This window comes from Rhodnius prolixus, unplaced genomic scaffold (genome assembly GCF_049639745.1).
Source record: "Rhodnius prolixus isolate KJV_2025 unplaced genomic scaffold, Rpr scaffold_1, whole genome shotgun sequence".
NCBI lineage: Eukaryota > Metazoa > Arthropoda > Insecta > Hemiptera > Reduviidae > Rhodnius > Rhodnius prolixus.
In genome coordinates this window covers 28,217,186-28,243,021 of record NW_027411581.1, presented here as the reverse complement: position 1 = coordinate 28,243,021, position 25,836 = coordinate 28,217,186, and the positions used below count along the sequence as shown (strand labels likewise).

Here is a 25,836-nt window from a genome sequence, read left to right as displayed (position 1 = left end):
CTTAAAATAATGTGCAGTGCCAACAAACCAGCTGTTTCTGGGTTTAAATATAGAATCTGATGTATTTGTTTGAGCTTAGCTGATATTTCAGTTATTCCTAGGTATTTCTAGGCAATGTAATTCGTACTTTTTATTTTAGAGATCTTGACATTCTATTGGTATAGCCCAGGGGTCGGCAACCCGCGGCTCGCGAGCCGCATGCGGCTCTTTTATCCCAATTGTGTGGCTCTTCAGCCTGCCAAAAATATATTGTATATTTTAATTTTATTGAAACGAATGTAAATTCCATTTATTAAAGGTATTTTTTCAAAAATAATTTTAAATGTGATAGGTTCGAAATTGAATAGAATTATACAATATCAAAATAAAGTACTTGACTTATATTGTAAGACTGCCGCTTTTTCATTCGTTAAGTTATTATTTATTTGTTTATTTACTTTGCAATACATGAAAATAAATATATAAAACATTTAAATGTTATTGAAAATCATAAAATTATAATTTGCGAATACAAATTATCTTCATAGATTTTTACATAATCATCCTTGCGGCTCTTGGTAAGATTTATTAAAATTATTTAAGGAGAAATGGCTCTCTACTTAAAATAGGTTGCCGACCCCTTATAGCCTAAAAACGCAATCATCACAGATACAGTGATCCTCACACATAAATACTTTAAACTTCTACCAGTAGAGATAATTCGAATAAATGGGTTTAGATTTTATTTAGAATTTAGGAGAATTATTTTTTTCATATCATTTATAGACAATATAGTGATGCCAATTCATGCAATGTGTATACCTTGACTAATATTAAAATATGTTTTTATTTTTCTTCGTTGGAGGGAAAGGAGTTGCAATGCCATATCTACTATGATTATCCCTGAGTATTGTTCTAAGACTAGTTAAGTCAAATTTGGTCAAAATCGTAGCAAAGGTGTGTGAATATCGAACAAGCAAATATAATTGCACTCACTTTCTTAATTTTGTATAATACAGGGTGTCCCAAGCTATATGGATAACGACTTTTTCTCGGAAACTAAGATAGCTAGAAAAAAACTAAAAAATACGTGTTCCCTTAGTTTTTTGATAGAAATCCAAATATACTTTGTAAATTTTTTTCGGTGCTTCCAGAAGCGAGGTACAGGCACCAACTTCATTTTTTCAAATGGGAAGGTGCGGTTTTATTTCAGAAATAGATTCCTCTATTTTTTTAAAGAAAAATTTACTTGAACGGTTTTTTTCTGTGAGCGATATTTTAGAAGTTAAGAATGAAAACATGATTCTTATAAGAAATGTCAAAATGATATTATAACGGTTTTTTGATAGAATATGAAGAAAAGTACTATTTTATTATAAATTTTACTCCTCATTAATATTACAAATCATGCTCGAAATGGCCTCCACCATTAGAGATGCATAGACATGCTCTTTCCTGCCAATTGCCCCTTACTGCCAAAGAAATAGATTCGGCTTTAACCGACTTACAGGTATCTATTATTCTCTGCTTTAGTTCATCTACAGATGCCATCCCGACTTGATTCTGATGCACCTAGATTTAGTAATGCTTTTAGATAAGCAGTAATAAGGAAAGAAAGAAAAAAGTTATGAATAATCACCTTGTTTTTCAGGTATCCCCAAAGGAAATAGTCCATAGGTGTCAAGCCCGGTGAGAGAGGTGGCTACTGAATCGACCCCCGTGTCGATATAACACCATCAGGCATGTAAAGAGATATCTCGATAGACAATTTGATGGGCGTGTTATATGGCGATTCAGTAGCCACCTCTCTCACCGGGCTTGACACCTATGGACTATTTCCTTTGGGGATACCTGAAAAACAAGGTGATTATTCATAACTTTTTTCTTTCTTTCCTTATTTCTGCTTATCTAAAAGCATTTCTAAATCTAGGTGTATCAGAATCAAGTCGGGATGGCATCTGTAGATGAACTAAAGCAGAGAATAATAGATACCTTTAAGTCGGTTAAAGCCGAATCTATTTCTTTGGCAGTAAGGGGTAATTGGCAGGAAAGAGCATGTCTATGCATCTCTAATGGTGGAGGCCATTTCGAGCATGATTTGTAATATTAATGAGGAGTAAAATTTATAATAAAATAGTTCTTTTCTTCTTATTCTATCAAAAAACCGTTATAATATTATCATTTTATCATTTCTTATAAGAATCATGTTTTCATTCCTAACTTCTAAAATATCGCTCACAGAAAAAAACCGTTCAAGTAAATTTTTCTTTAAAAAAATAGAGGAATCTATTTCTGAAATAAAAACCGCACCTTCTCATTTGAAAAAATGAAGTTGGTGCCTGTATCTCGCTTCTGGAAGCAACGAAAAAAATTTACAAAGTAAATTTGGATTTCTATCAAAAAAACTAAGGGAACACGTATTTTTTTAGTTTTTTTCTAGCTATCTTAGTTTCCGAGAAAAAGTCGTTATCCATATAGCTGGGGACACCCTGTATATAGGACAGGCATTTTATAAAAAGAAAGTAGTTCCAATTCTGATGGCTGTTTGAATATTGTTTGAATCATTTTCATTGACAAACTTTAGGGATAAATTCTCAGGGAAGGGTGAAATTCAGCTCTCTTCAAACGTACCACAGTTTTTACACCAGTTTAATATTTGTAAGAGTGAAATGTGTTGCTAAAATCCCAAGTTAGAATTACATATTTAGTCTTACGGTAGTGCGACTTGTTACGGTTGTAAAATAAATAATGAAACTCATAAAAAGCGGAAATGAAAATAAGATTAATTAAACCACTAATATTTGATTAAATTAAAAATTAAATTCAAAATAATTTTAATTTCTTTGCTGCTATCTACAATAAAGTTGTAAAGAATAAACAATGCCACAAGTAGTTTAATATATTTCTATGTAGATAAGGCAGTTATCTATACTTTGTTCATATGGACTTATAATCTTTGTGCACGACTGAGAAACAAGAGGGGATTCTGTGGTCAGTAGGCTCTGAGAAAAGATGGTAATGGTGAGCCGTTGACCAGTCTGGGTAATTCTCTCTAGAACAGCAAGCCGGATCAATTTGGGCGATTTACCATCGCCTATCTTCATCTCTAATCGTTCGTCGACAAGTAGTGTTCTCAACCAAATTCCTGAGGAGGAAAAAGGAATTTAAGAAATTTAAAGACAGGAACGTCACACAGTCTCTACTGCAGTGTCCCAAGGTAATTGAAAAGCGTTCATTTAGTTTAAAAATTGCGAATCGAGCCTTAGTTATAAAACAGCTATTTCCCTAAGTAGCAGTTTTCTATGACACCTCTCAAAAAAAAAAAAAACTTTCAGAATTTGAGTTTTAATTTTTTTTTTAATTGGCAGCATTTCTAGGAGTATCTTTAATTGCAGTGATAGCGATATTGCAATCAGACACATTCTTTTAATGTTTTACCCCTCCCAACACCACTGTTGCCAAGTCGGGCACTAACTTACAATAGTGCGCACTACGTTGCAGTGTAACGGGCTTTAAGTGCAGCTCTTCTGAGTTTCTGTAATTTTTCCTAGCAGTCGATAAAGGGTTTCGTTTTTCAAAATGACGTTTTAGTATAAATGTACGATATTGGAACTACTATATTTTTGTAAATAGTCAAAATCTCAAAAAAAAAATTATCATGTTGAACTATTGAGATAAGTGATAATCACGCAAATTGTTAGCAAACATTTTTTTTCTGATTTGAAATCTGCCAATATAATTTTTTATGTGAATATTTAGCTTAATATGAACAAGTGTGGAACATACAAGGTTAGAAAAAAACTTTCAATGAACGGACGTCTTTGGTAAGCCCTAATTTGTGATGCTAAAAGTAATTATATTAAAAACAATTTTGAAAATATGCCAAAATTTCATTTACTGCCCAAGTATGCAAGAAGTGGTCAAAATGAAATTTTTAAAAAAAGTTATTTGTCTATGTTCACTCTTAAAACTTTTTTTCAGATTGCGTGTACACTGATCTAAAAAAACAAAATGATTTATTTTCACCGTCAGTTGTCGCTGCACAGGTCAGTGCAAGTCTAACATGCCTTACAGTTTTCAATGTATTTGTTTTTTTCAACGTCATTTTTTAACTACTTCAGTCCGTGCAGTAATAATAATGTAGATAATAGTCTATATTAAATTCTTTTTCTACTTATGTATATATTCATTTCAAACCAGTTCATGTAGTAAAGCGCTTAAAAAAAAATATGCATCTGTGTGAGTTAGTGATGGGCTATTTGAGCGGACTCGTTCCAGTGAACGAGTTGTTTGAATCGATTTCAACCCTGGAATTGATTCAAATCCAACGACTCCAAACCGCGGACTCGTTCTGCCCATCACTAGTGTGAGTGACCGACGCCAACCTGACAGCTGAGTTTGCCGCCAATTCAGATAACCTAAGTAGCAAGGAATCCATTTTTAAAGTGAAATGATGCTCTTTGGTCAGCCATGTGCGTCTTACAATCAGCGGGTTAAAGTTTTCTAAGACGTGTCGTTTCTTGCCTACTAGTGATTTGGTTGATTAATCCATAGAATTTGCTTATTTTATTTTTCGATAGTTTATTGGGAGATAGTGTTTAGTAAAATTTGTTGAAGGAACTAGTTTTCGTAAACTTTTGTTAAAGGTTTTTAGTTAACCTACTTGTTGATCTTTTCTGGTTACATGTTATTACTATCATTATTAGTGTAATGATGAAGATTCAATCAGCTAAATATCGAGTGAGTGACATTGGTTTTTGATTCTCATATTTTGTACATTACCATTGTTGGACTGTCAACACCTTTATTATTAGTTTTTTTTTTGCGTGACGGCTCCTTTAGAGATACTTTATTATTAATGTTAAAAATATTTACATTAATTACATCTATTTCTAGCCACCTCTGATTTATTTAGCCTAGCAACAGAATCAAATGGTGCAATAATCTTGAAAATTTTATGTATTAATGTTCCGAGCTTAAATAAGGGCGCACATCTTTAAGAGCCCCTTCTACTGATTATGGAAACCAAATTTTTATTTATAGAAAGTTTCAAGCAGGAAACTACATATCTTAGAAACAGAAATATTAATTTTTTTTAGCTTGAAAGATATGCCTTTCTAGTAATAAATATGCCTCTCTAATTAAATCTCAAAAAGTTATGAAATTCAAAATTAAAAGGCGGGAGCTACAGCAATGGAAAGGTTATTTTTCATAACCTTTATGTCCCAAAATCGCGTCTATTAGAGTTACACGTTTAATGAAATTTGCATTAAAAGCACTCCTTAAGTATTGCAAGTAAATCGTGTTGAGATTAGCTTTAGTGTATATTCAGTTACCACTAAAATTATGAAATGGTATGGAGCTCTTTTTATAGAAGTTACGTTGCAGTGCTTAATTTCTGTTTGAAAATTTTGTAGGGCAACGAAATAATAAAAAACAGATACAGTTTCATACAAGATTGTATATAAGGATTTATATTATTTATGTGTGTGTGGAGGTAGTAGATTATGTTAAATTTTCCATTAATTTCCTGAGGCTCAAATGAGTTCGACTGTGAAATAAAAATAAGTCTCTTTTGGGTAAGTTTCTCTACCTTATGTCTTAAGCAAATTCTAGTTATTGGGTATATCTTTTTTTATTTCAAATAATTCATAGAGAATAAGTGCTCGTTGTGTGATGAATTTATCACATTGCAAGAGTTATAGAGTGAATATATATGATTCGAATGTTCATGAGAGTTCATGAGTGAGTTTTATAGGAAACTATCCAGGTGGAATAAAATACTTCAGAAAAAAAAATAAATATTTTTTTTCTGTAGAAGTGTTTTAGAAATATTTCTTTGAAATTTGTCAAAAACGTTAGCAGAAGTTTATTATTTTAGTTGCTTAAATTAGGGCAATAGTTGCTAATGAAGTAATTGATTAATTTTAATGCTTATGCTTGCCTTACATAATCTATAATTAAAAAAAAAAACTTTTTCAGATGCATTAATCAGAATTCTTACAAAATTAAGTTGACTGAATGGTTGGACGAAGTTATCTCACCAATTTCATCCATTAGTCTCTTGCCTCACCAAAGTAAGTTTAACACTATTTATACAAATAATTAGACTGTATACCTAGTTTGTAATTTATTTTTACCGAGAAGTAGCCAATTTATATTGAAATTTTTCTTAGATGATAAGTTGGTGTGAAGGAATGTCGATTGAAACAAGCAGGAATTTCATCGAAAAATGTATCTGGATTACCCCAATCTCATTTTGCACAGTTGGGCGTTCTTCGATAATGATGCTGACAAACTGAAGGGTTAATGGGTGAACAACATATCAAGTAAGTCTGCCAATTCACAATTTTAATCATATATTATATTTTGATGGAGATTACACCTCCAAAATGACAAGTTCTTTGAAATATAAGGCATCCACATTTTTAAAAAAACCTAATTACAGATAACTGTATTTTCTGGTGAACATTTTTGCAGATTTTTACAAGCTAAGCTCTAATGAACTAATAATCGGTTTTTAAATCTCCATTCTTTAGTACTGTCGCAAATTGTCAATGATTCGAAACCTGTGCGAATAGTGTTCTTCCATGTCCGGGCAGTACTTGCGTCAGATTGTAGTTAATTTGTCCCATTTCTTTCCTGTCTTGTGTTGTCGGTACGAACTTCTGTGTCTCCCTGCCCTTAGTCGTGTTCGTCCAGTCTTCTTCCCATTTCTCCAAGCCCAGCGCTTTCAGTTTCAGGTGCTTCAGATAAGCTTCAGATGCTTTGAGGTAGTAAGGCTATAGTCCATGAAGCAGTTGTCGCTTCTTTAGCCAGAGTGTCCGCCAGTTCATTGCCTAAATTCCCGAAGTGTGCTTTTGTCCATTGCAGTTTGAGTTTATCTGTGGCGAGAATTTCCTCTCTGATCTGTTCTATGAGTGGCCAGTGTTTGTCTCTGTTCTTAATGCTGTATATTGTTATCTTGCTTTCAGTCTTGATTACAGCAGTGCAGTCTGGCTCCTGCATTCTGTGCTCCAGAAACCATTCCACCGCTTTAAGCTGCGCTAACTGTTTGGCTTGTTTTTTTTAGGCAGTATTTAAAAGTTTGCAGAAGATCCATGTTGCTGAACACCACAACTGCGCAGCCTACTTGATCAGGATGGGGTGAATGTTAGCCACAACTATTGCCGCTTCATAGCAACTTTCAACATTATTTCCCTTGTTATACCATCGACTCCGGGTGTTTTCCTCGACGCAAATTTATTTATAACCCTTCTAACTTCATCCGATGAGAATTATTGATCACATTCGGTTTATATTGTCCTTATTTCTTCTCTGGTGGTTGCATGAAAACTATTTCTACGTCATCAGTTGGGAAAATTTTGTCCATAATAGTTTCCATTGTTTCTTGAAAATTTGTTGTGAAATTTCCATCACTCTTTCTGATAGTAGAAATGATGAGTTTGTTTCTTAACTTACCAGAAGATAGTTTATACACCAAATTCCAAGGGTTTCCCTCAATGGATGAGTTGCAGAACACCTTCCATGGCTCTAACTTGGCTAGCGAAATCAATTCTCCATATTTCTTCTTACTTTCATAATATTCTTTCTTTGCCTTTTCACAATTTGATTGTCTTCTTTTCATTTTTTGTTAAACTCGTCTTTTTTTAATTTACCCATTTCCTTGTATTCGTTAGTTCTTCATTCCATCAGCAGACCTGCCGAATGATGTTTCCTTTCCTTTTACCGATAATCGGAATACTTCTATTGCAGGTTTTTCCCAAAGTTCTATTAAATTTTGAATAAAAGTAAGTAGATTGTCGAGTACTCGACACTTCTCTCGCAAGCTGGGAGTCCAATTGTTCGTTTGAAGGAACAGAATCGAGTCTCGAATTCAAACACTTGCGTTTAAACTCTTCCTCAAGAGCCTCTTCCAGTCGACCTTCTCTGTTCTATACCTTTTGACATTGAGATTGCCATTCATATTTACTTGGTCGCCCCTTTTTATGTCAAATCTTGTATAGCAATGATCTGACAAGCTTTCTTCGTCCATTAGCAAATTTTTCCAGTTGTTTACGAAAGGACTCATTTTAATAGAAGAAATAGTCAAGTCTGTTACTGTTTCCGTTTAAGCTATGGAAGGTGGGAAGCCAGTCATCCACATTGTGTACAATCATTGAGTTTGCAGCCTGCAATGATTCCAGATTCTTTCGTTTGTTACATTGTCAAACCAGGATTATGCTCTGCAGTCCATACAAATTATATAGCTGCTATTCTTAAGTCTGTCTAATCTATATTTCAATTCATTCAGTTCTTGGTTGATATCATAGTTAAGATCAAGGTACATACTTGCTAAAAAGTAACTGTGTCCACTCCCAATATGAACCTCAACCATCACAGCATCTTCGTCGCTGAGTTCACTCAACAGAACGTCATCTAACATGGGATCAGTGACAATCACAGACGCTCTTTTCCTCCCCTCACCTTTCTGATAGGTCCTGCAGCTTCTAGAAACTCCTACCACCTTATTAGTTCCTGAATGAGAATTATATCATACAACACAGTTAACAGCTCACACAATTTATCCGTAGCCTTCCTAGGTCTCATCAAGTTAATTTGCAAACAAACACCTAATGTTTTCCTTATGTAATCTTTTGTTTATGTTTGTCTTAGGTTTAATTACCTAATCTATATTTTGTTTTACTCTGTTGACTATCATCAAATAAACAGAGCAATTTCTGCTAAGGAAGGAATTATTTGTGCTTATTATCCGACTTACAATTTTTATTGTATTTGGGACAGTTACTGCACTGTTTTTTCATCCGCGGGCAATCCTGTATCCTGCGTTCTTCAGCACACACTGGGCAAGCTAGCCTATTTCTACATTCTTCGTTATGTCTAGATAATGAATTGCAATGAAAGCACCTAAATATTCAATTCAAACTTTATTTGTATAGAGATACAATGTATCTGTTACAAAGGAGTTCAAGTTCATGTTCACTTTATAAACTTTGTAAAGTGTAAGATCTTAGTTTTAAAACTTTTTTTAAATTATTAAAAATTGCATAAATATTTTTCTCTTCAAAATTATTAATTAGTTTGCAAAATTCTTCTATAGTTATATTTTTTTATATGGAGTTACAAATTAAACAATGATCTTTTAGTTTGATTGTATAAATTACATTATTTATTTTAAATTTAGTAACATAAGGGGCACCCAATCTTATTTCAGCTAAAAGAAATGAATTAATCTAAATATTGTTGGCCACCATTTTGTAATAAATTTTGAGAGTTCCAAAATATATTAAACATACTTTGATTTACTTTATTTAAATCAGTTAAGTACAAATGTTCCCTGTACCTGTCTAAAATTATAAATATATTAGGTTTGTAATGCAAACATTCTAATGAGCCCAAATCTTCTAAATTAATTTCTTTTAAACATTCAACTAATTGTAAGTACCAATTAAATTTAATGTTGCTTGGATGATAGAGCTTACTCATTACAATCCAGTCTCTTTAAGCAGATTTTTACATAATTATCATCATTTACGCAAAGAATTTTATGCAACCATCTTAATGCGTGCTTCATTACTTCATATTTCAATTCGGTTAAATGAAAGCACCTAAATATTGGCACAGTCCATTGCCCGACACAGATTCCATATTACTTTGATACCCATCAGGCAAAAAATATTTTCTTAAACAAGGATTTACTTCCAAAATTAAATTTCTTTGCGTTTATTTACAAATATCTTCTTTGGTATTATGTCATTATTATTATTTTTTTTCCCTTCTAGTCTTCCTAAATGAGAACCGTTTATTCAGTATGTCCACAGAAGTATACATACAATTATATAACATAAGATATACAAGAACAAAAGAAATATAAAATGAAATATACATTATATACAATATAGGTACAATAAAATGTAAGACAATATAAAATAAAATAGATACGATATACATATACAATAAAATAGATACAAGTAGTTACAGAAAAGAGATATAATAAAATGTATAGTAATATAATACAATATATACACTAAATATACAAAAAATATACATTACTTACATACATATAATATATATGTATATATCCCCTCAAAAAGTTAACATATTTCTTATGGACAAAATATACAAAAGCGAAATTCCTAGGATTGATGGTTAATAATTTTGCGGTAAAATGAATTTCTTAAAAACCTCGTAATAGTCTGTTTACTAAAGTACTGTGTTCGGTTGGCCATCTACCTCCTTCTAGCAATGTCTTCCTAATTAGTTTAGTAGAAACCTAATTTTTGTTCCCAGAGCCTGCAGTGAAACAGAATGTGGTCCGCAGACTGAACAGTTTCACTTCCGCAAGAACAAGCGGGAGAACGAAGTAGTTGCAGCCTAAATAGATATTCACTGAATACAACGTAGCCGGTTACATACTGTGTTATGATGTAATCAGATTTGTAGTGCAGTGCTTGCAATCTACTTCTGACAGAGGGAAAGTATTTTCTTGTAACAGCAACTTTTGGACTGTTGCTCCATAACTGTTCCCACAATGTTAGGGTGTTTTCCCGTAGTACTTTCTTTAGGTAAGGAGTGGGGAATTTGTTATATACTACAGGTAGATGATCATCCAAAGCAGCACTCTTAGTGTTGACATCCGCCATTTCGTTTCCATCAATCCCGGAATGGGCTCTTACTTTGACGACGTGGACCAAATCCCTCTGGCTTCCAGTCTGCTTTTATTCTGTTTAGTCCGTTCAATCAAAAAAGAATTATTATCAACTTTCAACAGCAATTTAAACGTTATTTCACTGTCAGTGTTAATTACGTAATGACTAACATTTGTACCTTGCTCAAGGCTCAGCTCAAAGCTCAAGGTACATTCGGTGGCTCTGTACACAGCCAGTTGCTCGGCCTGATTTATGGAATAATGTTGTCCTAATTTAAACCTCTTAATCGCCAATATATTTTTTGATAAATTTACAGCCACGAATGCTCATCCATTTTTTGGTCCCATCTTACTCCCATCAGTATAGTTCTCTACACAATCTATGCAGTTGATTTCAATGGTTAAACCATCTCCTATTTCGGGATAAAGCAAATTATTAACTTTAACTGGTAAGATCGCTCCTTCGTAAACAACTTTTAGCGCTTCTCCTCCAATACCCCATCTCAACCTACTCACCCTAGCAAGGCTGTTAATCAACCGAGAGCTTTTTTCACTTATATAATCTATATGGGTGTTCCATGAAAATTTTGAGTCAATTATTAGCCCCAAGTATTTCAGTTTGTCAACGAATTCTATTGGTTGTCCATTTAAAAATAGATTTAACATTGTCTGGCTCCTTTTCCTTGAGATTAATAACGCTTTACTTTTAAGGCAGTTAAAAACAATTTTATTTAATTTAGCCTAAGAGAAAACTTGGTCTAGAACCAGGTTACCTAGATTTTCTAGATGGGTTCTGTCTTTTCCGGTTATGACTATAAGAAAGTCATCAGCAAGTGCCAAAGTGTAAGTGTGAGGAGGATAGTCCAACTTCAGCAAAATGTTCCACAAACCAGGTCTGCCTGCGGCAAGAGCCTTGCGGACAGCCTTTAGTTATCAGCCTACATTTCTTGATTGAACCTAAACTTGAACCTAAACATAGTCATTATTATTGGTAACTATCTCCGTATTTTGCTTACCTATAATTTCTGTGACGTTTTCCAACGTAACCTCCTTTGGAAGGTTGTAAACAATCATTCTAGGCCACTTTTTGTTGCCTATATAGGCTTTTAAATCATTTTTGCACTTTGAATTAATTTCATTAGTAATTTTTTCCTTGTCCTGCTTATTGCTAGATTCAATTAAAACCTTACCATGTTTAATGTTTTTTAAAATGTCTAATACTTAAACCTCGATTAGTTCTATGTTTTCTTGGGTAGGAAATTTAAACTTTCTAGATGTAATACATTACTTTCCCAGTGTACACATTGTTTAGGGATATTAACTAAAAAATCATTCTGTAATTGTAGTAAATAAAAGTTAGAATATATAATTAAATATAATAATAATTATATAATAAATATAAAAAAATAATAAATATTAAAATTAAAAATAAATAATAAATATAAAATATATAATTAAATACTAAATATTTATTAATTATATTTACATATATAAGTTACGTTCTAGTAACGAGAGATTGCCTTTTTAAGAAAGACGTTTATTACCATTATTACAAATATAATTTAAGTTATGCATACAAAAATCAATATAGTAATAAAGGGGTTTGCGTACATGCAATTATAAATTATTAATTATAAATTCTATGTTATAAACGATATTTAAATGTTCAAAAAGTCTAAAGTCTTAGAAATACAATTTACAAGAAATACCTGGCAGAATTACAATAAATGATCACGGTGGCACTCACTTGAAGTTGTAGGAGAAGTTGCACTTGACATAGATGTTAACACGGAACTGAACTTGCTGGACGCATGACCTTTTTTATAATAAAAGTAGGATGCTGTCTTAAGCATTCCTAAATAGGTCAGACGTCATCTAATTACGTACCTATAACTCCTCCACTCCTAAATGGGACTTCCGCGGGAAGTCGCAAAGGAGGCTCGGTTGGCTGTTGCCTGGTTGGGGGCGTTTGCTGCTTGAAGAGTCGTCTTGTGCTGATGTAAACGCCTAGACTTATGGATAGAAGAAATATCCAGGGGTTCAGCTTGAAGGTGTAGAATGAGCTGTCTTCGATGGACGTAGCGTAGTTGCTGGAGAGCTTAGCTAGTTCAAGCGTTTTAAAATTTAAAGTTATTGGTGCTTTCTTGATGGGTTCCCAGTGTATTTCCCTGAGGACGGTGGGGTGTCCTCGAGTGCTGGTCCACGGGAGTAGCTCCTGACTCCTGTAAAAGATTCGGTGGCTCTTGTCTGGCCTGAGGAGAAAGACTCCTTGGACGGTCTTGTAGGTGGTCGATTCATTTTGCAATATTTGGAGGGATTCTTTCCGGATGAACACTGCCAAGTATTGGTTGGCTGCTGGTACCCATTAGAGTTGGTTTTCTGTTATCTCAATTTTTGTGTACTCACAAGTTGTGGTGGTTTCCTTGGTATCTCCTTTTCACATACCAGGTCCTGGTGGTCCCTGTCTTCAGCTTTGCATAAATGAAGGGTGTCCGTCACATGCCTGCAGGGTTGCTGTAGGCCTTCAACTTCCCTTTCTTTCAACACATATTTAACTTATGGTATTACGGTAAGGTATTCTGCCTGGTTTTTACTAGGGATTGAATACAAATAGTATAAGGAGTAGTTATGTTTGGTTACAATTGGGATATCTATGAGATACACAATTTCATTCCTATCGCTAATTTTACATGTTATACTTAATAGTTTTATTATATTTACCATATTTGCTTGGGTTACTGCTAAGGGAAATTATTCTACGTATGAGCTAGCTACCTACCTTAATTCATTATATAATTCTTGCATTGATATAATGCTGGGGTGTAAGACATGTGCTTGGCAGAAGGCTATTGAGTTTTCAATTTCCGTTAGAGTATTTAAAAGCATGTCATATAATATATGTACTTGATTTAAAGTGTCTAAAGTTATAAGATGTGTAGTCGTTATAAAGTTTTTAATAATCAAAACTTTATTTCTTACTACAAAATGATGGTGTTTACAATGGTATATTGTATACAAGAACTTACAGCTAGGAAGATGACTGCTGGCTGCTGTAACTCACACAGGCGATACGTCGTGCATAGACTCTGGGAACAATCTGTGTTGGTTGTTGTTTACCTGGGGTTTAAATTATTTATTTATTTTATTCCGTTACAGTCAAAGACATACAGAAGGGGTTGGCCCAGTTTAAGACTATAAATGTGTTATAAAAAATTTATAAATGATATAAACATAAAATAACATAAAAGAGTTATAATGAAAAGAAAATAAATAAAAAGTAAACTGAAAAGTAGTAATAATAAATAGAAGTAATTATCCATCAAATAAGAATCAAGCATAATATTTACAAATTAGCATACCTATCTCAAGTAAATTGAAGATTTTCTAAATTAAAAGTGAACACTTCAAAGAAATAAAAATAAAGTAAAATAAAAATATTAATAATAATAATAATTATAATACAAAATGTATAAGAAAAGAAAAATAATAGTAATAATGACAATAAATTAAAACTCATAAAGCAATTTGCAAATAAACATAATCTACTAACCAAAAATTAATATTAATAGTAATTGTGCAATGCGACAATGAAAAAAAAAGAAGCAAATGAAATAAATGAGCAAATATAAGTACAGTAGAGCAATAAATTATCTGTAATATCATAGAATATCAACAATTAATTAAACTAAATACTAAGCAATTTTCTATATTTTAATAAGTTAATAAAAAAGAAGAAAATGTCATTTAATTTAGAGAAATGCCCTGGCTCCAAGAAGGTCAATAAATTTATTAATTGTTGCTCATTACTAATGGAAGGCAGAAAATGTTTAATTATAAATTTGTTTCTTAACGAATCAAAAGCTGGACAGACTATAAAGTTATGAACTAAATCATCAGGCTGGTTCAGATTACAAAATATACAAAACTGGGTGGTGTCAAATTGAAATTTCTCTTTATTTATATAAATATTAAAACATTTTTTATGAGATAAATGTAGTTGTGTGATTAGCCTCAATTTGTTAATGTGAGCATTGAAAGTAAGATAGAGTTCGCAAGAGTAAGAGAAGTTACAAAAAAATCTATAAATGGTACTATAACGGCTGTTTAAAACAAAATCTATATCTTTACTGAACAAATTGTTTTTGAAGGAGACTAACAAATTATTGTAGTTATCATGAACTAATTGGGAATCCTGAGACTGCCAAATGTGATCTGATCCTATAGAAATTAAATATTTTCTCATTTCTGCCGCCCAATTATATGGCACGGTATAATTACACAGTTCCAGCAGTCTAGAATAACAGATTTTAGTCAATCGAAAATTTGGCATTTCAAGTAAAGATTGCCACCAATTCAACATGCGTTTAAAAATTCTAAACTGTGTGTGACATCTACCAGTTTCCAGTCTAATGTATGAGTTAGGAGTAGATCTTGAAAGGTGTAATAATAATTTTAAAAATCTTAATTGTCCCCTCTCCAGAACATGAGAATAACAAGGACCCCAAACTTCCGATAGATATAATAATACGCTCTCAGAGATGGCGTCATACAGATGGATTCTGGCTTTCCAATCATCGCATTTACATGATCGCAACAAGGATAGAACTACAGCTGTAGCAGTACTATTTTTAGCTAAAAAGTGTTCGCTTGTTCTAATAAATTTAGCAGAACGAAAAAACGGGACACCTAAGTAGGTGAACTGACTACAAAATTCAATCGGTTGTAAGTTATACATTAAACGTTTAATGTTAGAAAAATTACCTCCTTTAGTAAACATCATTGCAAAAGTTTTATTTATGTTCACAGTTAAGCTATTTTCAGTACAATAATCGTGAAGTATATTAAGATTTCTTTGGGCCCCAATCCAGGTAGGTGAGAGTTTTTTTTTTTTTAATTTTTTTAAGAGGGGTGAAATGCAACTTCCGCACAATGTGCCGGACTCCCTCGCGGCCTACCGGCTAAAACACCCCCCTACTGCCAGGCCTAGCCTGGATTCGCATTCGCTTGTGCAGCACTACTTCAGGCTAGGCTCCAGTTCCTTACCCCTTAAGGGTTAGCTTCCTCTCCATTCAGATCTCGCCTTTTGAGGGTTAGTACTTCCCTTGTGAAAACTGCCACAGCATTCCACTGCGCCCTACCAGAAAGCATAATGCTTCCGAAGCGCTCGGGAACCCACTGACCCACTCTTCTTTCCAGATCCCTTCTGGCACGACCCCATCTTTCGCACACAAAAAATGTGTGATGGGCGTCATCTCTCATTCCTACGCAGTGGGGGCAATTTCCCTCTGACCGCTTCCCTATCTTCCGTAGAAACTCCCGGAAGTAACCGTGCCCGCTGAGGAGCTGGGTTAGGTAGTAATCCACCTCCCCAAAACCTCTATCGACCCAGCTTCTGATATCTGGAAGCAGGACTGCCGTCCACCTGCCACGGGTTTCCTCCGTCCACGCAGCTTGCCATACAGCCATAGTGCGCTCTCGCTCTTCTCGGGCGGCTGCTGCCCTATCAGCTTCTCGTCTTCTTTCGAAGAGCCGCTTCCTTTCACTAGCCAGCAGCGCAACGGGGATAACTCCCGTGATGACCAAAATGGCTGGTTCAGAGACTGTTCGGTAGGCAGAGGCAATCCGCAACGCGCCAACTCTCTGGACCCGCGCCAGCCTTTCTCTGTATACTTCTTTTTGGAGCGCGTCTGCCCAGATCTCAGCCCCGTATAACAGAATGGAGTGCGCCACTCCCATTAGTAACCTACGGGTATGAGCCCTCGGGCCTCCTACGTTGGTCAGTAACCTGCTTAACTTTCGAACACATTCTGAGGTAGGTGAGCGTAGCACCATATCGTCTGCATATAATATCATATGTATATCTTTTACATCAGTTATAGCGAGGCCTATAGAATTTTGGCTAGTAAAAAATTCCACAATATCAGACACGTACAAGGAGAAGAGGAGGGGACTCAAAATTTCACCTTGTAAAACTCCCTCAGTTATGGAAAACTCATTACTTGTAATTAAACCATCAGAAATTACCATTGCAGCGTTATCGTAGAAATTCATTAATAAATGTAAAAATTTTTTACTCAAACCCAAATTATATAATTTAAACCACAATTTATTATGATTAATAGAGTCAAAAGCTCTTTTATAATCGACGAAAACGGCAAAAACTTTACGCCTTTTTAATCTGAGAGAGATATTTATAACTGCAGACAGCGTAAAAACACAGTCACGACATCCTCGTCCTTTCCGGAACCCCATTTGTTCTTCAGGAAGTAAGTTCCTAGATTCAACCCAATTGTATAATCTATTATAAAGAATATTTGTAAAAATTTTAACAATACTATTAAAAATGGCAATGCCTCTATAGTTATATGGGTCAGACGTATCACCTTTTTTGTGAATTAACTTCATTCTAATTAGTGACCAGGCTCTAGGTGTAATTTCAGCACGCAAAATCTGGTTAAACAAACGCAACAAATATTCAAACCAAGATGTATTAAGACATTTAAACACTTCATTAGGTATGAAGTCCACTCCTGTAGCTTTATTAAGTTTGCTATTGTTTATACTTAACAACACCTCATCTAAGGTTATGTCTACGTCCATATCTAAGTCAAATGGTCCAAAAAATTTAAAATTGTTATTAAATTTAGGTGGCAAAATTGAGTTGTAAAACTGTTCCCAATCTTGACAACTAATTTGTTTAGGTTCAGGGGGTTTAAATCTAAACTTATTGATAGCAGACCAGAATTCTGTAGGATTATTCACATTACGGAGGCACAATCTCAGATTATCAAAATACATTTTTTTACTAAAACTAATTATCGCACGATAATTTTTTTTAAGTTCGTTGTATTGTAAAAGTGTGGCCTCACTAAAATTACTTCTTTTGCATTTTTTCAGTTGATATTTAACAGACTTTTTTGCAAGTAAACATTCACGATTAAACCATGGTTTACGATCAATGCCTTTGTTAGATCTATAACAATTAAATTTCTTACTGGACAGAATACCGGATTTTAACATTAATTCATGCATGTTTAATTTAAATTGGTCATAACTTAAATTTATATCTTCAAAGCAATTATCAGAAATATTGGCGTCATTAAGCAATGACTTAAATTCATCCAAGATAGCATTGTTTCTATTAATACAAGTAATTTGACGAACAGATTGGAGATTTTTTGAACTTTTTATACCGGATAAGGGTGAGATTGTAGTTAAAACACAAAGATTATGATCAGTAAACAAAGAATTATTCATTACAGTAAAATTTTTAACAAAGGGAGTTAGAACAATATTAGCCCAAACAAGATCAATAACGCTACAGCCTTGAGTACCCACATAAGTAAATTTTCCAGATTCATCCCCATTTACTCGGCCATTACAAACAAACATCCCAAAATTTTCCAGATTCATCCCCATTTACTCCGCCATTACAAACAAACATCCCAAAATTTTCCAGATTCATCCCCATTTACTCCGCCATTACAAACAAACATCCCAAAATTTTCCAGATTCATCCCCATTTACTCGGCCATTACAAACAAACATCCCAAAATTTTCCAGATTCATCCCCATTTACTCCGCCATTACAAACAAACATCCCAAAATTTTCCAGATTCATCCCCATTTACTCGGCCATTACAAACAAACATCCCAAAATTTTCCAGATTCATCCCCATTTACTCCGCCATTACAAACAAACATCCCAAAATTTTCCAGATTCATCCCCATTTACTCCGCCATTACAAACAAACATCCCAAAATTTTCCATAAGTTCAACCAGAAGAGAGCCTCTTTTTGTGAAACATCCATCCTGAGAGCTTCTATATCTTTTTATGTGTAAATTTGCAAATACATCATCCTCCGTACTATTAAGCAGGCCTATGCGGGAATTGAAGTCGCCCCCAATTATTATTTGGGCCTCAGAATAATTTAACATTATATAGTGAAGATCATCGGAAAAAGAGTTAATTATATCATCATCCGGTAAACTGGGTTTCCAGTAAACTAAACCAATCACGAAATTAGTATTCCCAAGAGTTAAATTTAAATTTAGAAAATATTCTTTATTAATTAAAATACTCACATTATCAAAAATACCTTTCTTTACAAAAATAATCAGTCCTCCTGAAGCTCTGCCTTTTTTATAAAGTTTACGTGCATTCGAATAATAAAATTCATAATTATCCAAGAATATAGGGGGTTGAAAATTATCTGAATGGAGCCAAGTTTCACAAAAGCACAATACATCGACACTTAATAGAGATTCAATTTCATCACTTAGCAAATTAAACAAGCAATTAAAACCTTTTAAATTCCAAAAACCAAATTTTATGTAATCAAAATTAGACACAGAAATAGACTCGAATTTAAGTTTCACTGCTCTTACGTTTGGCCTATTTTCGTTTATTTGTTCTTGGACGTAGTTGGTGTTGTGGTGCGTAAAAAAACTTCCGGTTTCTTTGAGTCAGCTATTTTCTTGGTTTTCCTTTTCTTAACCGTTTTCACGACAAGAGATTGGTCTGTCGTATCCGTATCTGCAGTAGTGGTATCTTCCAGATCATCTCCAGAATAATCCTCATTTCCAGGCGTAAACTTTAACAAATCACTAGCTGATCTGATAATGTTAGGGCGACAGTTTTCACTTACCCTCACCATCAGCTTATTATTCCTGTACCACACATATTTAAGCCCTCCTTGCCTTTGAATTTCTTTAGCTTTCACAAATAGCTTACTAATGTAAATTGGCATAACTTCATTAATGTATATAGGTGCAACAGGAGAATAGCCAAATATCTCTGTGTTAAGTTTATTTTTATTCAAATTCTTTTGTATCAAAAACTTTTCTTTCTCAATCCGAGAAATAAATTTGACGCAGACTGGCGGACAAGATTGATTTAGAGCTTTACCTCTGTAGAGGAAGTCTAACTTTTCTGCATGTATTTGGAAATCAATTGTCTCGCCAATTTTTGTTAGCAATGTTGAAAGGTTTTCATCTTGCATTTTAGGGACATTCAAAATTTTAATAATATCAGGAGATCGCGGAGTATAATTTGATTTTAAGTCATCTATTTCTTTCTTTAATACAGTATTCACCTTTTTAATTCTTATAATTTCTGCCTCCTGGATTTTTACTTTATTCTCGATGTTCAGAATTAATTTATTTAAATCTTCTTTATAACTATTAACTGTTATTAATATATTACTATTATCTGCTCTGATGCTCTGAATTTCTTTTGAAATAGAATCTAGTTTATTAAGCATTATAGAAATACTTGTAGGGGAGTCCCCACCGCTAAGTTTGTCTCCGCCTACCTGATCACTGATTTCTCTATGAGACATGTTATAAGTATGAGATAATAGAAAGATAAATAGAGAAATACAAACTTTAATGCCAGCGATTGTGACTTTAAACTATAAACAAAAGTCTTGTAATCCCCACTATTCTACAGTTCTACACACTGATCTAGAAAATCTCTATGAATTTTTAATAAATTAAACAATCTTCACTCACAATTTTCACAAAAACGGTTCGGTGAATTTTCATAAAACTTCACACAAATGAACTACTAATTGTAAGAAACAATTCTGGAAATTTTTTCGTTTCAACTCACATTAACAACTGCAAAATTGACTAAAAACTGAAGAGCTATTTATGAAGATGTTCACTGTTCTAGTTACTGAACCAAACTCCGACTTGAAATGTCGGTTTCCTCGTGGGTCCAGACATTATCTGTTCATCCCTCTCAATTCTTTCAACCTGCTCACCCCAATCATATATTTCGTCGGCCTTCTTCCTAACGAAGTGCGACATACGTCGCTTATCACGCTCAGTTCTCTTAGGACCCTTGGACTGCGGCTGTCCAGCAGAAGGTGTCCTCGTCGAACTCTCTCTCGAGCCTCCATCGCGTTTGTTGTTTTTGGCATCTGCCATGGTTCGAAAATTTGCTTTTGTTGACACAAAAACGACAACCTGGGGTTTAAATACTAATGCCACTTGTTTACTCGTTATTGGAATGTGGCTTATCTTATGCTGACTTGCCGATGCATAGTCCTTTGTTTAGATGCTTGTAACTTAAGATATTATACAATCTTGGAAGTCATTTAGCTTCTCATTAAATTTATTCAAATTTTCCGCGACCTCTAAGTTGGTCTGCCGGATTACATTTATGATTTTATTATATTCCTCTATTAAAATTTTATTTGCACTGATTTGAGAGTGTACTTGCTTCCGCAAGGCTTTGTGTTCTACTTTTAATTCATCGATTAGGGCGTTAATTCACTCGCCGTCGGTAGCATCTAGATTTCCAGTAATTCCTTTGATTATGGTACCTAATCCATTAAATACCTCTTTTTACTCTGGTATAGTTACCATAACTTATTCCTACCACTTCTAATTTTTCGTGTATGGCATTTCTCGTGAAATTTATGAACTTGCAATGATTTATGACCGTTCTCACGCGGTAAGCGTTTCCTCCTACTAAGTTTTCGGCTCATGCGGTACTGATATCGCTATTTGCTGTGTTCTGTAGTGTAATGGTATATAACCCATCTGCTAATTTTATTTGGTCGATTAGTATGTCCAAGTTGTAAAAGTGGAATATCGTATGTATGGATGTTTGTAGCCTGGCTGGTCCCATATTTATGGGTAATATCCCAGGGTTGTGTGTTATGTCCTGGATGGTTAGTCCCTGGATGGTGATTGAGAGTGATCTGAAACAGGCACACGTTGTTTTATTTGTTTTGTGGGTTTCCTGGGTATTTTAATGTTAGCTAGGTGGATTTTCGTTTGTGTATTAGCCTGTTTTGGCAGTTTTACGTTGGGGGTCAACTGTCTGTACGGTTTCCAATTTGTATTTGTCCTTGTTTGTTCATTTTTTGTTTATTTCTTACATAGACTTCCTGGGGTATTTCTGGGGCTTCTTCCCGTGTTTTATTCCGGGTTTCTAGTGTTTTTTGTTTGGTCTGTTCGTTCCTGTCTCGTATGTGTTTGTATAGAATGTTAGTCTTCCGTTTGTCATTGGTTATGTAGTTGGTGGTTATCTGTGTCTCTAGATCCACATTTAGAATGGAATTGGAGTTTATGTGTCCGGTGAGGATTTCAAACGGGGTTAGTTTGGTGACGGAAGGGATGGTGTTATTGTATGCTAGTACTGCGTAAATTACTTTCATATTTGTATTATCCTTGTTAAATTCTTCCCGGTTCTTAAATATCCGCAAATGCTCTATTAATGTGGAATGGAATCTTTCAGCCAATCCGTTGGATTCCGGGTGTTGAGTGCTTATTTTGTGTAGGTGAAACAATTCTTTGATTACGGTGTTATTAAATTCGAGTCCGTTGTCTGCTATTATTTGTTCTGTATTTGTCCGTCAAGGGTGATGCTGTCCATGTGAAGGATTTCTAAGGGTTTGGTGGCAGTGGGCGTGTGATTGAATTTAGGTTTTATTGGGACTCTGTCGTACTTGGTCTTTAGGCAGATGTCACATTTGTTTAGGTTAATTCTTATGGTTTCGCGCATATTGGGCCAGTAATAGGTTCTTCGTATTTGGTTATACGTTTCGTCTATACCTCTATGATTGGTTTTTCCCTACGTGATAGTTGTCAATGATTTCCTCTTGTTCCTCTGTCGTTAGTACGTCTAATAATTTTTGTGTAAACCTGACGAGGATTGTGTTATTCGTGAACTGGTTGTAGAAATCAGTCTCAAAATAGATTCCGTATTTGGTCTGAGGCTGTATTATTCTTTTACAAAATTTACTATCTCCTTTTCTATATTAGCTTCCGAAAATTCCGCATAGATGCGAGTTTTAGTGTTAAAGAGTTTTGTTACGCGTGGGGGAGTTGGATTATGCTTTACCAATGAGAGTATCAGTTGCTGCTTGGTGAAGTTAATAGGTTCGTCTACTATTGGTATTGTTAAACGGGTATTGCCCTCGTAATTGGTGTGGACAGTGTTACCGTCTTCTTCTATAACTTGTAGGTCTGGGTCTTCCGCTGGATCAACGTTTACTGCTGTGGACTCGATGTCTTCTAGTTGGTCGCCTGGTTCCTGGGGGGTTGCTGGAGCTGCGCATCCTTGCTCAATTAAGGCTTTTTGGATGAGTTCATTGATTAGGTCGTCCGTGTCTTGGGGGTTGGTCTCTTTGACATGCAGCTCGATGCGGGATAGTGCGTCTGCTACTTTATTGTCCTTGCCTTTCTTATATATTATTTTGTAGTCATATTCTTCTAGTTTGAGTCTCCATCGCATAAGTTTGGAATTTGGTTCCTTTAATGACATTAACCATTGAAGCGGTCTATGATCACAATGGATCTTGAACTTCCTGCCGTATAGATAGGGTCGGAAATATTTTGTTGCCCTTACTATCGCTAAAAGTTCACGTTCAATCGTGGATAGCGTTCAATCGTGGATAGACGTGTTTCCGTTTCATTTAGGGTTCGGCTGGCGAAAGCTACCGGTAAGTCTGCGTTGTCAGTCTTTTGGCTTAGGACTGCGCCTTTGGCCACGCTGCTGGCATCAGTAGTCAGTGTAAATTCTTTTGTAAAGTCTGGGTGTTGAAGTATGGGTTCGTTCGTCAGTACTTCCTTGCTTGTATTGAAGCTAGTTACGTAGTCTGGGTCTTCGATGTTTATTACTGCTCCCTTTTTTAGCCTTTTCGTCATTGGTTTAGTAAGAGTTGCAAAGTTAGGTATGAAACGTCTGTAATAGCCTAAGAGTCCGAGAAAACTCTTAATCTGCTTTGTCGTCTTGGGTAAGGGGAACTTTTGAATGGCCTTTATTTTTTCCGGGTCTGGCGTAACGCCTTGCGGTGTGACTTTGTGTCCTAAGTATCCGATTTCTCTTTTTACGAATTCCGTCTTGTCTGTCTGTATTTTGAGGTTAGCGTCTCTCAGTCTCTGGAATAGTGCGCGTAAATCAGCTACATGCTCTTTCAAACTCGTGCTGAATACAATTATGTCGTCCAGGTATACTCTACAACTTTTTAGTCCTACTAATACATTATTCATGACGCGCTGAAGCGTTCGCGGGCTGTTCTTCAGTCCGAATGGCATTCTTAAGAATTCGAAATGGCCGTTGTCGGTGCTAAATGCTGTCTTTTCAGTGCTTCCTGGCTCCATTTCCACTTGGTGGAATCCGGATGCAAGGTCTATGAGCAAGAAGTATTGGCAACGCCCTAACTTGTCCAACAATTCCGTTATGTTGGGAATTGGATAGGGGTCGTCTATGGTCTTCTCGTTTAGCTTCCTATAGTCAATTACGATTCGCCACTTCCTCTTTCCGGATGCGTCCATTTTCTTTGGTACGATCCATACTGGAGAATTCCAGGGCGAGTGGGAATGCGCGATTATGCCTTGTTCTAACATTTCCTTAATTTGCCTATTTATTTCCTCTGTATGTATTTCGGGATATCGATAGGTTTTTGTGTATACCGGGGTCTCGTCTGTAGAGCGTATATTGTGTTTTATCCGGTTAGTAAAAGTTAGTGGATTTGACTTGAGGTGGAATATCTCCGAAAATTCTTTGACTAAGTTGCCTATTTCCTCGGCTTCTTCTTGATTCATGTGTTCCGTTCTAATAGGGGGTGCTTCCTGGTGGCTTTCCTCCCGTCGCGTTATTACATTGTTAATTTCGAAATTTCTTAACGGTGTCGCGGGTAGCGGGTGACTGAGCGTTAGTTGCACGGGTGTGCTCACCGTGTTTATGGCTTTACACCACGCTTGGTAATTTCTTATTTTAACTATTCCCTCGGGAATTACTACTTCTCCGACCTTTATTTCTGGTAACACCGCCTCTCCGTTCTTAATATTTTTTATTCTTATTTTTATTTTGCGCTCCTCTTGAGCTTGCAAGTTATAATTTTGTATATTGTCTACGACGTCCTCCCTCTGGGTTCCTTGGCTATTTGCCTTAGCCTCCGGCCCTAGGGGTTTGGTTTTGTGGTATTTTATTTCCACTAATTTTTTTCCTACTTTTATTTGATTTTTCGCGAAATTTATTTCTACACCTAATTCTTTAATTAAATCCAGTCCTAGTAGTAAGTCAAAGTCGTCATGGAAATCGAAGAGATAGAACTCCGCTGTCCTTCCCTTGATTCCGGTGAGTCCAGCTATGCCTATTTGTGTGCTGTATTTTTCTTTCGTGGTACCGTGTCTGGTAGTCACCTCGAATGGTGTGGTTTTTAATTTTTCCCCGTAGCAGGTTTCCGCGATGGTCTTTTTTATAAAGGATTTTGTGCTTCCTCTGTCTATTAGTATTCTAAACCCTGTCTTACTGTCTATGATGTACGGCAGTTCATTGTCTTTGGTAGCTAAATTTAAAATATGGAAGTGTCCAAGAGTCTGATTGTGGTCAGTATGACGCTGGGTCAGGTATTAATTGTTCTTGTTCTTCAGTTACCTCGACTATGGGTTCTGGTGTCGTCGGCTCTGCCAAAAGTTGGTTGTACTGTGGGTTGTAAGTGTTGCGGGTGGAAATGCCATGGGTGTCGGTCCCGCTTGTTCGTGGTAAGTTTGTCTAGGCGGGATATGTGTTTGTGGGGTACGTACAGGTGGACGTGTATGTTGTGTGTACTAAAAGGTTTGTGGAGTGATTCGGGTTTTTGGTGCCTCTAGTTGGGGTACTCGCGGTGTGAATTGCTCGTAGTTCGGTTTTGGAAATTGTCCGTGTCTCGGGGTTGTAAACGTTTGCTGTTGAGGGAATCTGGGCCTTTGGGCTTGAAACGGTTTCGATCTTGGTGGATGTCTTTGCGTCTGGAATATAGACTGTTTAGTTGTTAAGTTGTACTGGAAATCGTTAGTGAGCATGGATAATGCTGTATTTAAATCTCCAGGGTTCTTTGCTTCCAGAATAGACCCGATGGGTTCATGTAGCCCTTTGAGCAGGGTCCTAAGTGCCAAGCCTCGAGCATGTGTGCTGAGTATCTCATACTCGACCTGGGTTTTATGATTCCTAAAGTAACTTAATAGAAGGTTCAGAATTTTTTGAATTTTTTGATAAAAGTCTAAGGGGGTGTCCGACGCTTGCTTTAAATTAACTAGTTCGGCGGTTAACGTAAATTCATCTCTTTTGTCTGAATAAGCGTTTATTAATATGAGTTTTAAGTCGTTGAAGGTGCCGTATTGCGCGTTGTGGACGATTGTGGCTGCAGGCCCTTTGATTTTAGCTAAAATTGACGATTGCAGGTATTCATTCTGAAAATCGTTAGGG

At 35.3% G+C, this 25,836-nt stretch overlaps 1 long non-coding RNA gene across 1 annotated transcript in view; it reads left to right on the top strand.

The window, feature by feature from the left end:
* Positions 1-3,431: 3,431 nt before the first annotated feature.
* Positions 3,432-25,836, top strand: part of LOC141448063 (uncharacterized) — a 75,468-nt gene continuing 53,063 nt past the window's right edge. Inside the window, exons 1-4 of the long non-coding RNA XR_012454818.1 lie at positions 3,432-3,803; positions 3,961-4,719; positions 5,962-6,056; positions 6,156-6,308. This is a non-coding gene — a long non-coding RNA (uncharacterized lncRNA). The remainder of the gene's footprint in view (positions 3,804-3,960; positions 4,720-5,961; positions 6,057-6,155; positions 6,309-25,836) is intronic.